This window comes from Scyliorhinus torazame, chromosome 1 (genome assembly GCF_047496885.1).
Source record: "Scyliorhinus torazame isolate Kashiwa2021f chromosome 1, sScyTor2.1, whole genome shotgun sequence".
NCBI lineage: Eukaryota > Metazoa > Chordata > Chondrichthyes > Carcharhiniformes > Scyliorhinidae > Scyliorhinus > Scyliorhinus torazame.
Genome location: NC_092707.1, coordinates 184,128,445 through 184,143,506, shown reverse-complemented (window position 1 = coordinate 184,143,506; position 15,062 = coordinate 184,128,445). Strand labels below are relative to the sequence as shown.

The following is a 15,062-nucleotide window of genomic DNA, read 5'->3' as shown; positions in this document are numbered from 1 at the left end:
ATTGAAGTCCCCCAGCCAGAGCATATTCTGTGCCCTTGCCACCCTCAGTGCTTCCTCCAAGTGGTTTCCAACATGGAGGAGTGCTGATACGGGGAGAACGTGCAGACTCTGCAGAGTGACCCAAATCAGGAATCGTTCCTGGAACCCTGGTGCTGTGAAGCAACCGTGCTAACCACTGTGCTACCGTGCTGCTCTAACTGATGACAGTGGTGTCTGGGACTTGGTCATATTCACAGAATCATACTTCACAGACAATGACAGGCAATGCCAGGCTGTTATTTGATTAGTCTGTGAGACAGCTCTCGAAAATGGTACAAGTAAGGAGGGCTTTGCACAGTTGACAGGGCTGGGTTTGCCATTGTCGTTTCCGGTGCCAGGGGTCGATGCTGGGTGGTCCGTCCAGTTTCATTCACTTTGTGTGTTTTCGTAGTGGTTGGCTTGCTAGGCCAAGGGCAGTTAAGAGTCAATCGCATTGCTGTGGATCTGGAGTCGCATGTAGGCCAGACCAGGTAAGGATGGCAGACTTCCTTCCGGAATGGACATTAGTGAACTAGATGGGTTTTTCCAACAATCGACAAGGTTTCATGGTCGTCATTAGACTTTTAATTCCAGATATCTTATTGAGTTTAAATTCCATCACCTGGCATAGTGGGATTTGAACCCCGGCCCCCAGTTCATTATCCTGGGTCTTTAGGTTACTAGAAAGCGACAATACTACTATGCCACAGCCTCTTTCGGAGAGGGCAAGGGTAGGCTACCCCTCCGAAACCTTGCCCACCCTCGTGTAAAAGCACTACCAGGGGCGGCTGGGAACCAGGAGGGAATTCCCTCCATACAAGGAAATCCTGGTCGAGTTTTTTTTTTTAATGTGTCATCACTCCCTGTCCTTATTTCACTTACTGGTTCAATCGATGGGTGGGGTTGAGATCCCAGAGAGGTTGTGGGTCTCAGTCTGTGATCAGCGGCCAAATTCATTATTTGTGAAGTGTCTGGCTGCTGGCATCTGGGGCACAGAGAAGCTCAGGGAGAGATTGGTCTTTGGCAGTGTATGTCCACAATTTGTGAGCCGCGGGGGTATCGCAAAGCCTGGGCTTTCACCAGTTAAGCTGCAAGCCGCTCAAATATATATCCTAAATGTTCATTGTTGATATCTTCGATCTCCTGTTTCTCTCACTTGTCGTAATGTCACTTTTGCTTTGATAGAGGCTTAAATAATTCCTTGATTATAATCCTTGACTTTTCTGCCCACCAGCATTCTTCATACGCCAATTCCGCACCCAGGGCTTAAGTGTGGAGAATATCATGAAGAAAATCAATAATTCTATTTTGTACAAATTTCAGGATCTGAACAAGAAGCCGTGTTCCATGGATATTTGATGCATTTTCATTTTGTAAATAAAATGTTTCTCTTAGTTGTGCTTTTATAATGTTTTCTTTCCTACGCATCATTTATTTTCTGCTTTTACAATAAAAGTTTGAAGTCAGCTGCTGTCTCTTTCGGTTTCCAGATCAACAATATAATTACAATTCTGCACATCATCCCTGTGCGCTTTAAGGCCTATTTCATTCGGGTAGGACTTCTGAGCTTTTGGGAATTCAGACAGCAGTTTGTAATTCAATCTTTCCCAAGTAAGCTCAAAACTTTGTTCAGCTAGTTTCTTCACTGGATCTTCACAATCACACACACATCCTTCTCGCCATGGGGTGGGGTCGTTAGCATTCACATTACAGGTCATAAAGGTCTACCGGGAACCATCCTCTTTACAACCAGATGGAGGGCTCTTTACAACAAGGTGGAGGGCAACTGCCTCTTAACAGGGACAAACTGGACTTTAACTGCCCCAAACCACAATTGACTAACTCTACAAGGATTTTGTCCACCCCCGTAGCAACCCAAAGAGAGTAATTTAACTTTCCAGCAAGAAGATGCAATACTAATTCTGTGAATGTCCATCTGGTAAAGGAAGAAACTGGAACCAGTCTGCCTTCAACATAGGTAACCTTGAGTTTTGCGAATAAACCTATGTGCAAACCACTTTTCCATTCCATATATTTCTCCTTCAGAGGTCAAAAATGGTTCCTATATATGTGCCCTAAACTTTCTCCCAATTGATATCATCTGCTCTTAATCACAACTAGAGCAAGCATTCAATTGTCACAGCATTTACAATACAAATAATATGAGAGCGGGTGAAAGTGGCTGACCAGGTAGAGCAGAAAATGAAAAGGACTTTCAGGAAATTTACCTACAGAAGTGTTGACCTGGATCAGCTCTTCGATGTGTCCTATGAGGAGCTGATACAATTGTTGTGCCACTCAGCACAAGCGTGTGAACAGAGGCCTGCACCGCAAACAGCAGTCCCTCCTCAAAAGGCTGTGCAAGACTAAAAAGAAAGCTCCACCAATGGAGAAATCAGAGGTTGTCAAAACTCACCTTCGGGATATGGTTATTCTTCCAGAAATCGTTGGCAGCATGGTTGGAGTGTACAATGGCAAAACCGTTATTAAGATTGAAATTAAACCTGAAATGATTGGCCATTATCTTGACAAGCCCACCATTATTACAATCCCAACATCAGCTAGGATACTGAACAGAAACCCCAATATTTTATTTTAATTTTGTAAGACTGTGAGGAAAGGTTACCTCACTCAAGGAGTGATTTCACAGAAAATAGGGAGATGGTATATTAAAACAAACTTGATTACTAACACAGTATTTAAACATCTTTAACATTGCACGAGAAAACAAGTTTACAATGACCCCCTATCAATGCTAATCAATACAGTGACACGCTAACCCTTAACTGCTACCTTTACGTCTCTGAAAACAACAGCGCCATCTCAGGTCTCACTCCACTTTTACATACAGTTAGCAGACCCAGGCATACTTGCTTAAGAGATGTTCTTTGAGACTGTTTTAAGAGATAGACGTGAATCCTGTCAGAACAATGCAGGATCTCTAGCTGAAATCTTCAGAAACTGTCTTCATGGTTTGACTTCTCGGAACCGACTGAACAATCTGCTTCTCTGCTAACATGCCAGGTACTCCAGATCCTCCCATTAATTGCATCATTTTACCAAGCTGAACACAATGTATCTAATTAATACTCCCCAGGGAATCCTCTTAATCCAAACAAAATCCATTGTCCCAAGCTTTGCGATGCTTTAATTGTAACTCTGGCTCCCAACTAAACCCAGCTGAGTAGCAAACCAGAATTTTTATAAAACACTACTGCAACAGTCACACACACTAAGCCAGGCTTTTAACCCTGACTGCACCAAATTCATATAATACAATATATCTGAACTTCCTGCAGTCATCACCTACAAGCACTGCAGACCTGGCATCGGTGCCACTCACTCCTCCAGGTTCATCCATACGTTCATAAGATATAGGAGCAGAATTGGGCCATTCAGCCCATCCAGTCTGCTAGCCATTCAATCATGTCTGATCTCATCCTGACCTTAATTCCACCGTCCTGCCCGTTCTCCATAACTCTTCAACCAATTACCAATTGAAAATCTGTCTAACCCCTCCTTAATTATATTCACTGTCTCAGCATCCACTGCACTCTGGGGTAGCGAATTCCACAGATTCACAACCCTTTGCGGGAAGCAGTCTCTCTGAAGTAAACAGTTCACAATGGAAATGTTACATAAATAAAACTGGTTCCAGTAAAAAAACATTGGGCGACCACTTGTGCACTCGGTTTCAGTTATGTTCATTTTTTAAAAAGCAAAATGCCCTCAGGCAATTTTAAGTAAGTTGGTCACAGAAATACCGAGTAATAAAATATGAATTCGCTCCCATTGTCTGGTAGACATCAGAATTCTGGAATGTAATAAATACCAATGTCCACAGTGTTGTCTGCTGCTCACACAGACCACAATTCTAACTTAATATTAACAAATACCTCAATGTAACGTTAGTCATTCATTTTTTTGATGTGGAGATGCCGGCGTTGGACTGGGGTGAGCACAGTAAGAAGTCTTACAACACCAGGTTAAAGCCCAACAGGTTTGTATCAAATCACTAGCTTTCAGAGCGCTGCCCTTTCCTCAGGTGAATTAAATTTTTTTGACAAGGGCCAGAATCCTAATCAATTCCTCACACAAGGGTAATACTGCAACCGGTGGCATGAGAGGAGGAGACAAAGTTTCTCCACACATTGAGCTCTTGACTTCAACTGCCAAGTGAAGGCTATTTAGAAAGGGAGAGTAGAAAATAAGTATAGAACAATAAATAGTTTTATTTTAACATGGCTTTTTCAGTCACTGGGTTTTTAGAGCATGGGAACTGTTACAGACCCTTCTGCTTGTCAGACACACACCAGTGAATCAAACCCGTGTACTTTCATCAAGTGAATTGCTCATTTTATACCATTAGGGAGCCCCGCTGTTGCAAGTTTGACAAAATTGAACTCGATCTATCTTTGAGTGGATATGCACTAGGTCACCTGTGGCAGCAACAACAGCAACAATATCGATATTGTGTCTTTGGTATAGAACATGAAACAGACACTACCTCAGAATGAAAACAAACAGTGAGCAATATTGGAGGAATTGAGAGATCGCTGAAAGCATGGTCAAACAGATGGGATGATTCTAAGAGGTTGGAAAGGAGAAGGAAAGCAAGTGGAAGGACTGAAAGAGGGTGTTTGAGAGAGTGGAGCCAATGGTCCTGTCACCATTGGTGGGGCAGAGTCAGGGGACACGATTTTTCAGGTCCGTTTGCCACAGGCGCGAATCCCGTTATGGCCATTAAAGCCTGAGAGCGCCATAACACGATTTGTGCCATGGAGATCTCGGTTTGAGATCTTCCCCTACCCCCGCCAGTGATGTAATCAGAGCGTGAACATTATTTCCATAAATTTACATGAATGCAATTTTATTAAATGGCTTTATGCCGTAACGTCTGACTGAGTGGTATGTTCCTATTGGCGGCATGACATCATGCCGGGGTGATTCACGACTGATTCAAAAACAAAAATCAATCATGGTGACGATGTCAGGGGTGCGGAGGTGCCTGGAGGCCCTGGAGTTATAGGTGGTGACTGGGCATTGTCCCCTGGCACCCTGGCAGTGCCTGGTGGCATTGAAGTGGGCTATGAGATGCACACAGCCAGGAGGTAGTGCCAGGGTTAACCCTACTGGATTGGGGGAGGGGAGGCTTCCCATTATATGTGGCGTGGGGTGCGCGCAGGTAAACGTGCGGGGGAGTGGTTGGACTGCGGTAGAGTGCCTTGCGATACATATGTGGTGGGAGTGGGTCGCCACAAAGCTTGTGGGGGGTGTCCTTCAGGGCCGTGGGGGGTTCAGGCGGGGAAGGGAGTTTATTTTTCTCGTAGATCGGGGCGCTCTTCAAAGATGGAGCCTCAATCTCTGTAACCTGGCTTGCCGTCTCTATTAGGCCCTGTCGCGACACAGAGACGGCACAAACTGCGCCTGCCCTGATTTCCTTTTGACAGAGCATCAGAAGATCTGGTCAGAAAATCTTGCTGTGTTTCTGGAGAAAAACATGCCGGTTTTCAGTCAGAACCTGACACTTTACCATTTTTCCTTGGTAAATTCCATCCGGAATCTGAACATTCAGGTCCGAAAAACACAGGTTGGGACATAAGCTTAGAGTTCGATGTAGAGGTGAAGTGCAGTGAGCATGAGGGATTTATAAATGAAAATATGGATATTGAATTTAATACATTGTTAGACAGGGAGACAATGGCTATTGGCATGTAGGACATTGTGCTAGGCAGGATGCGTCCATCAGAGATTTAGATGGGTTGAAATTTGTAATATGCGAAGTCCAGAACAATCAGTAAGAAAGACTTTAGAGAAATTGAGTCCATCCTGACTTAAGTTGTAGCTAGAAGGAACTAGAGGAACTATCTGTTCCCAGTGAGGGAAGGGATGAGATAGGAGAAAAAATAATGGTAAAGGCTCTGGGATAGAGTGAGGGAGAGGGAGGGAGGCAAGCAGGAGACAACTAAGGTAGCCATACCAACAATCTTGGAGATAAAAAGAGTTTTTCACACTTGACGTTGAAGAAGATTGCTTGTTGTTGTTAAGAGGAGTCTGGGACTGTCCCTCACCCTATCCCAGAGCCTTTATGATTGATGTTTCTTCGATCGCAACAAAATGTAAGGCACAGATAGGATAGCATTTGACAAATTCCTTGTCACCTCTTTGTACTTGGACTCTCCCAGTACAATATACCAAAGAGGTGCCAAGGAATTTGTCAAATGTTATCCTCTCTGTGCCTTAATCTCTGTTGTGTTCTCTGGGAAAGGTTTGCGCACATGAAAGGTATGGAAACTAAATTAGTTTAATATTGTTTTCCAATTTTAAGGAGCTCAAGTAAGCCATTCAGCACATCAAGACTATCCTGTTATTCACCTAGATCATTCTTTACTCCAACTACTTTCCTTGGCTCCACACCTCTTAATATGATCGGGTGGAAGACAAGAGAGGTTGAATACAGAAGAGCCAAAGGGAATGGAAAACAAAGAACAAAACATGTGCTGAGAGCAGAAAAAACCTTCACTGGGACAGTACAGCATGCCAAGGACAGAGATGTCATCATGACAGCAAGATAGAGAATTAAAATAACAGCTTGGAGCCATGCTTACAGGCAGAGGGGAGGTTGACCTCAAATCAGTCACCCAATCTGTGTTGAGGTCCCCTTAATATAAAAAGGGAAACATTATGAGAAGCAAATACTAGATTGAAAGAAGTAAAACGCTGCTTAAGCTGGAAGGCGTATTGGACAGTGAGGAGAGTGGAGTTAAAAGCAGCAATGTTAGATTCCCTCTTATTGGTGATCGTCATTGCCTACCCTTGTGTGACATTGTGCAGTCATCAGCGAACATCCCCACTTCTGAGATTATGATAGAAGGAAGGCCATTGATGAAACAGCTGAAGATGGTCGGGTCGAGGACACTACCCTGAGGAACTCCTGCAGTGATGTCCTGGAACTGAGATAGAACATAGAACAGTACAGCATAGCACAGGCCCTTCGGCCCACGATGTTGTGCCGACCATTTATCCTAATCTAAGGTCAACCTAACCTACACCCCTTCACTTTACTGCTATCCATGTGCCTGTTCAAGAACAAAGAACTAAGAACAAAGAAATGTACAGCACAGGAACAGTCCCTTCGGCCCTCCAAGCCTGCGCCGACCATCCCTCTATTCCCATCCTATTCATGAAAAAACAAGAGCCGCTTAAATGTCCCTAATGACTTAGACTCCACCACCTCTGCTGGCAGTGCATTTCATGCACCCACCACCCTCTGTGTGAAGAACCTGGCCGGGATTCTCCGATCCCGCGGCCAAGTTCTGACGCCAGCGTCAAAAGCGGCGCGAGCCACTATGCCGTCAATGGGCCTCCAGGAGCCCTACAGGGGCCCGGCATGGAGGAACATAGGCTCCCCGCGGAAATAGCCCCCCCACCGATCGGTAGGCCCCGATTGCGGGCCAGGCCACCGTGGAGGCACCACCCGGAGTCACATCTCCCCGCCCCCCACCACCAGGACGGGCCCCGCAGCCAGAACTCCGAGGTCGTAGGACTACACGTAACCTACGCCGGCGATCCCGCGGGCGCCTGAGAATCGGCGGGCCGGCATCGGAGCGGCATGGCGATTCTCCAACCTGACATCTCCCCGAGACCTTCCTCCAATCATCTTAAAGCTATATCCCCTCATGACAGCCATTTCCGCCCTAGCAAAATGTCTCTGGGTATCCACTCTATCCAGGCCTCTCATCACCTTGTACACCTCTATCAAGTCACCTCTCTTCCTTCTTCGCTCCAGTAAGAAAAGCTCCCTCAATGTTTCTTCATAAGGCAGCATCCTGGTAAATCTCCTCTGTACCCTCTCCAAAGCATCCACATCCTTCCTATAATGAGGCGACCAGAACTGGACACAATATTCCAAGTGTGGTCTAACTCGGGTTTTATAAAGCTGCAGCAAAACCTCGCAGCTCTTAAACTCAATCCCCCTGTTAATGGAAGCCAACACACCATATACCTTCTTAACAATGCTATCAACCTGGGTGGCAACTTTGAGGGATCTATGTACGTAGACCCCAAGATCCCTCTGTTCCTCCACACTTCCAAGAATCCTGCCTTTAACCCTGTATTCAGCATTCATATTCGACCTGCTAAAATGAATCACTTCACATTTATCTAGGTTGAACTCCATTTGCCACTTCTCAGCCCAGCTTTGCATCCTGTCAATGTCGTGTTGTGACCTGCAACAGCCCTCGACACTATCTACAACTCTCCCAACCTTCGTGTCATCGGCAAACGTACTAACCTACCCTTCCACTTCCTCATCCAAGTCATTTATAAAAACCACAAAGAGCAGAGCTCCCAGAAAAGGGGCGTCATTCTCCGACCCCCGCTGGGTCGGAGAATGGCCGTTGGCCGCCGTGAATCCCGCCCCTGCCCCCGCCGAAGTCTCCGGTACCGGAGATTGGGCGGGGGCGGGAATCGGGCCGCGCCGGTTGGCGGGACCCACCGCTCAATTCTCCGGCCCGAATGGGCCGAAGTCCCGCCCAGAAATTGGCTGTCCCGCCGGCGTAAATCAAAGCTGGTATTTACCGGTGGGACCAGGTGGCGTGTGCGGGCTCCGGGGTCCTGGGGGGGGCGCGGGGCGATCTGACCCCGGGGGGTGCCCCCACGGTGGCCTGGCCCACGATCGGGGCCCACCGATCCGCGGGCGGGCCTGTGCCGTGGGGGCACTCTTTCCCTTCTGCCTCCGCCACGGCCTCCACCATGGCGGAGGCAGAAGAGACTCTCCCCACTGCGCATGCGCGGGAAACTGTCGGTGGCCGCTGACGCTCCCGCGCATGCGCCGCATTTCCGCGCCAGCTGGCGGGGCACCAAATGCAATTTCCGCCCGCTGGCAGGGCTACAAACGCCATTTCCGCCAGCTGGCGGGGCGGAAATCCCTCCGCCGCCGGCCTAGCCCCTCAATGTTGGGGCTCGGCCCCCAAAGATGCGGAGCATTCCGCACCTTTGGGCCGGCGCGATGCCCATCTGATTGGCGCCGTTTTTGGCGCCAGTCGGCGGACATCGCGCCGTTGGGGGAGAATTTCGCCCCAGATCTCTGTGGGACACCACTGGTCACCGACCTCCTGGCGGAATACTTTCCATCCACTACTACTCGCTGTCTTCTTTCGGCCAGCCAATGCTGTATCCAGACAGCCAAATTCCCCTGTATCCCATGCCCCCTAATTTTCTGAATGAGCCTACCATGGGGAATCTTAGCAAATGCCTTACTGAAATCCATATACACCACCCACTGCCCGACCTTCATCAATGTGTCTCGTCACATCCTCAAAGAATTCAATGAGGCTTGTGAGGCATGACCTGCCCCTCACAAAGCCATACTGACTATCTTTAATCAAACTATGTTTTTCTAAATAATCATAAATCCTATCTCTCAGAATCCTTTCCAATATTCTGCTCACCACAGACGTAAGACTGATGGGTCTGTAATTCCCAGGGATTTCCCTATTTTCTTTCTTGAACAGGGAGACAACATTCGCCTCCCTCCAATCATTTGGTACGACACTAGTGAAGAGTGAGGACGCAAAGATCATCGTCAACGGCGCAGCAAACCCCTCCCTCGCTTCCCGTAGTAACCTTGGGTATGTCCTGTCAGGCCCAGGGGACTTATCTATCCTGATACTTTACAAAATTTCCAGCACATCCTCCTTCTTAACATCAACCTGTTTGAGTCTATTAACCTGATTCACACTGTTCCCATGAGCAACAAGGTCCCTCTCTCTAGTGATTATTGAAGAAAAATATTCATTTAGGGCCTCCCCTATCTCCTCAGACTCTAGGCACAAGTTCCCGCCACTATCCCTGATCGGCCCTACTCTCACTCTGATCATCCTCTTATTTCTCACGTAAGTGTAGAATGCCTTGGGGTTTTCCCTAATCATTCCCTCAAGTGCTTTTTCATGGCCCCTTCTAGCTCTCCTAAGTCCATTTTTGAGTTCCTTGTAACCCTCTAGAGCCATGCCAGATCCTTGCTTCCTCAACCTTACGTAAGCTTCCTTCGTCCTCTTAACTAGAAGCTCCACTTCTCTTGTCAACCTAGGCTCCTTCACCTTACCATTCCTTCCTCGTCTCAATGGGACAAAACTATCCAGCACTCGCAGCAAGTGCTCCTTAAACGACCCCCACATTACTGTTGTGCATTTCCCCAAGAACAATTGTTCCCACTTTATGCTCCTCAGCTCCTGTCTAATAGCAGTATAATTTCTCCTCCCCCAATTAAATACATTCCCATACTGTCTGTTCCTATCCCTCTCCATGACTATGGTAAAGATTAAGGAGTTGTGGTCACTGTCGCCAAAATGCTCTCCCACCGAGACATCTGACACCTGGCCTGGTTCGTTGCCAAGCACCAAGTCCAATATAGCCTACCTCCTAGTCGGCATATCTACATATTGAGTCAGGAAACCTTTCTGTCCACACCTGACAAAATCTGCACCATCCAAACCATTTGCTGTAAGAAGATTCCAGTCAATATTAGGGAAGTTGAAGTCACCTATGACAACAACTCTGTTGCTTCTGCACCTTTCCAAGATCTGCTGCCCAATCTGTTCCTCTATCTCTCTGCTGCTATTGGGGGGTCTATAGCAAACTCCCAATAAAGTGACTGCTCCTTTCTTGTTTCTGACTTCCACCCATACTGACTCAGTAGACAAACCCTCCTCAACTACCTCCTTTTCTGTGGCTGTGATGCACTCCCTAATTAACAGTGCCACGCCCCCTCCTCTTTTATCTCCCTCCCCATTCTTCTAAAAACACCTAAACTCCAGAACATCTAACATTCCTGCCCCTGTGAAATCCATGATTCAGTAATGGCCACAACATCATAGTTCCAAGTACTGATCCATGCTCTAAGTTCATCTCCCTTATTCCTTACACTCCTTGCATTGAAACAGACACACTTTGACCCATTCCACTGAGTGCAACTTTGCCCTATCAACTGTCTATCCTTCCTCACAGACTCGCTGCATACTATTTCTGCCAGTTCAACAGCTACCCTATCCTCTGATCCATAGCTCTGGTTCCCATCCCCCTGCCAAGCTAGCTTAAACCCTCCCGAAGTGCTCAAGCAAACCTCCCACCCAGGATATTGGTGCGCCTCCAGCTTTGGTGCAATCCGTCCTTCATGATTAACATCCAACCACCACAACCATCTTTCTTTGTGCCAGGTATAACTCCAACCAGCTGAGAGTTTTCCCCCTGATTCCCATTGACTCCAGTTTAGCTACAGCTCCTTGATGTCAAGGACAGTCACTCTCGCCTGACCTCTGGAGTTCAGCTCTTTTGTCCCATGTTTGAATCAAGGCTGCAATGAGGTCAGGAACTGAGTGACTCTGGCAGAACCCAAACTGAACATCTGGGAGCAGGTTATTGCTCAGCAGGCACCACTTGCTAGCACTGCCGATGACCCCTTCCACCACTTTATTGATGGTCAAGAGTAGGCTGATGGGGTGGTAATTGGCTGGGTTGGATTTGTTCTGTTTCTTGTGTCCAGGACATACCTGGGAAATACCAGAGTTGCAGCTGTACTGGAACTGCTGGGGTGCAGCAAGTTCTGGAGCACAATTCTTCAGTACAGAGATGTGAGGAAATGTAGTCAAGGCAGCTGTGGGAGTTATTTGCTTATATTGAAAATTAGTTGATACCCTATCACCAGAAATAGAGACAGAGAAGCCAAGGAAGGAAAAGGAAGAGTCAGAGGTGAATAATGTGGAACTGACAGAAGGGTGAAAATTGAAAGCAAAGTTGGCAAAAAACTTCCTATTCAGGGCAAGAGTAGTACAAGGCACCAATGCAATCTTCAATGTATTGGAAAGAAAGTTTAGGGAGGGGGCCTAAGTAGGACTGGAATAAGAAACGTTCAACATATCCTACCAAAAGCCAGGGATTGTTTGGAACCATGTGGGTACCCATAGCAAGATCTTTTAGTTGAAGAAAGTGAGAGGAGTTAAAGAAAAGATTGTTCAAAGGGGAACAAGTTCAGCTAGGCAAAGGGAGGTGGTGAATGATGGAAACTGGTTAAGCCTCTTTTCAAGGAAGAAGCGGAGAGCCATCAGACCATCCTGGTGCGGGTTGGAAGTGTAGAGAGGTGTAAAGTGGTGATGGCTAGGGCCAGGGAAATACTTTTGAAGTGCCACAGGGCATTAGAAGAGTCACTGATGTATGTAGGAAGAGACTGGATAAGGGGAGAAAAAAATAGAGTTGAAGAAGGAAGAAATGAATTCAATGGGGCAGGAAAGGCTGAAACAATCGGCGTACTAGGACAGTCCTGTTTAAAGATTTTGGAAAGGAGGTGAAAGTGAGCTGTATGCGGTCAGGGGGCTTTGACTTGGAGGAAAGATCACCGGGGGAGATGAGGTCAGTGACTATTCTGGAAACAATGGCTGATGTCTGGGGGTGAAGTAGTGGTCCAGGACAAGGTCGGAAGAAGTATTGGAGAGTTGGCCACTGCAAGGTAGAAGTCGGTTTGCCAGACAACAACAGTGTCTCCCTTTGTCAGAAGCTTGTATAGTACCAATGTCAGGATTGGACATGAGAGAATGGAGCACAGCAAGTTCAGAAGGTAACAGCTTAGAGGAAATCAGAGCAATTTAGTCAATCAATGTCACACTGGAAGCTCTCAAGCGGGTAAGAGACCAGAGATTGGCCGGCTACTCTCCAGTCCCTACAGCAGGAGCACCATAGTGGCTGGACAAGGAACTGCACCAAAGGGCTTGAGACCAAGTTTGGGAACCAGAGGACAAGGTAAGGGTCAGAAGTCTCAGGCTGGGAGGATAGGGACAGTCTAAGGGGTTGTGAGAGGGGTTGATAACGGTTTCCTGGAGGATATCACATGGGCGGGGTGTGGAGGGATGGAGGCCCAGAGGTCTAGGTCCCCACCATCACCCCAGATCTAACTTAGATTATTTTTGGCCTTCCCCCATGGATCATCAATCTGCCCACAAGCCTAATAATTGAGGCTAGAGGGGAAATGGCCCTTAACAAACCATTAATTGGCCACGTAAGGGCCTCAACTTGGGGTACGGTGGGATTCCTGTCTGAGGCGTTGCCTGCCCCATTCGTAAAATCGCTGCGAGGTCAGGGTGGGCGGGAGCCTGGAGGGAATCCCATCCCTTCAATTTCACACTCACCCTCCACCTAAAGATCCGCCAGGTGGTGGGGTGCCAAAGTGTGGCCCTAAAGATTTCCATTTTCCCACCAAGAGCATTAAATAGAAAATTGCAATCAGCACATCATTAATTTGTTTGTAAAAATTGGCAATATATTTGAATAAATGTGTGAATTTTTGTCCAAGAATTGTCCAGCAATGAAGGACAGTATTCAGTCCGTCCCATCCACAACTTAGTTATCCGCTTAGTTCCTGTCCCTTTGGACCCTTTTAAGTTTTTATTCTACAATGTGAACAACAAAACACCATCGAGAAATTCTCTAATGAGGGAATGCAGTACTGTGGGTCATAGAGCAGACCCGATATTGTTCGACATTACCTCCGACTCAAATTCCTATACCCCAAGGAGCAAACTGACAACAGTGCCACAATCTTCTCTCTATTGTCTCAACATAAATATCAACTCACCCTATACATGGTGCAACAGATATAGTGGAACTGAACTCCTGTTTAGCAAAACGAACCCGTTGTGAATTGCACACAGTCCTAAAATTACTAGCAGCAAGAAATACAAACTGTGGCCTGACTCCTAATTGTGGGGGCCAGCTTCAACATGCGATACTCTGTTAAATGCCTAGAAAAGCCAGAAAACATTTTTTTTTTCAAGACCATTAAGTCAGAAACATTCATTGCTTCAGCAAAAAACAACATTACTTCCTTACATCGACTGCAGCCACCCAACAGCAACATTGTTCAGTCAAGCAGGCTGAGGTTGAGCATTCGGACAATAGAAGTTCCCACCATGAACCAGTGAGGGGCTGCTCACAGTGTGTGAATGTTCACTCAGAAAGGAAGCAGTCGCAATAGCCACAATCAATTCTTGTATCCTGAGATTGTGAGCTACCTTGAAGTCAGTTTCCTGCATTTCTAAAATCCATAACTTATCTTTAAACATGCTTGTTGCATTTGTTGTCTTCCTGGGTTTCCAACAGACAGGAGCGGCTTTCATTTGGAATCACTAAGGCTTTGCCTAAAGAGACCTTTTAACGGGAGCATACATGCAGCCATTTTCCCAGGCGCTGTCTGCTATGTTCCCGCACCTAAACAAGTTATTTCAGTGACAGCAACAGTCTGGCCATTTCCCCCTTACCTAGGTACTTCCCAGCTAAGCTTTGTAGTTTTATTGCCCTTTCAACAATCTCGAGAACCTTCTTGCCTCACATAGTATCAGTCATTGGGCAGGATTCTCCTGCCCTTCTCGCTGGTCGTCTTCCAGTCCTGCTGAAGGCAATTCCCCATGGCAGGTTTTCCGGCAGCATGAGCAGCGATCAATAAAATGGCCATTGAGTTCATCTCAACCAGACAATCCTGCCGGTGGCCAATGGTGATCCGCCTCCATTGCCAGAAAATCCACCTCATGAGGGGAGTGGAAATCTCAGAGCTCAGTGTAATTGTTCAGAGCCAGTGATGCACGTCAGCTTCCAATACCATTATTATAGGTAGAACTAGGAATCAGGAACCAAGGCTGGGATTTTCCAGTCCTTCCCATCAGTGAGTTATTCCTGACCCACTGAAGGAGATTCCCCCCCCCCCCCCACCGCCCCCCCCCCCCCACCCCCCCCCCCCCCCCCCCCCCCCACCCCACCCCACCACCACCCTCCCGTGGCAGGTTCCCCAGTTTTGGCCGGCTCGCAATGCCTCGCGACGTCCAACGCGATCTCACATGACGTTTGCAATGTAAATCCTGCCCATTGTGGGGTGGATCGCCCTTTAGCAAATCTGCATATTAGAGCGAGACAGCTTAGACTGACTATTATGTGCAGATTCCCGAGATACCTGAAGCTTTGGGATTCAACCCCTTTGTCTTGGAGACTTCAGGCAGGCGCCA

At 47.2% G+C, this 15,062-nt stretch overlaps 1 long non-coding RNA gene and 1 pseudogene across 1 annotated transcript in view; one reads left to right on the top strand and one right to left on the bottom strand.

Moving 5' to 3' along the window:
• Positions 1 to 14,024, bottom strand: part of LOC140418183 (uncharacterized) — a 92,938-nt gene extending 78,914 nt beyond the window's left edge. Inside the window, exon 1 of the long non-coding RNA XR_011944810.1 lies at positions 13,897 to 14,024. This is a non-coding gene — a long non-coding RNA (uncharacterized lncRNA). The remainder of the gene's footprint in view (positions 1 to 13,896) is intronic.
• LOC140429119 (small ribosomal subunit protein uS19-like) lies at positions 2,074 to 4,535 on the top strand (annotated as a pseudogene).
• Positions 14,025 to 15,062: the final 1,038 nt, after the last annotated feature.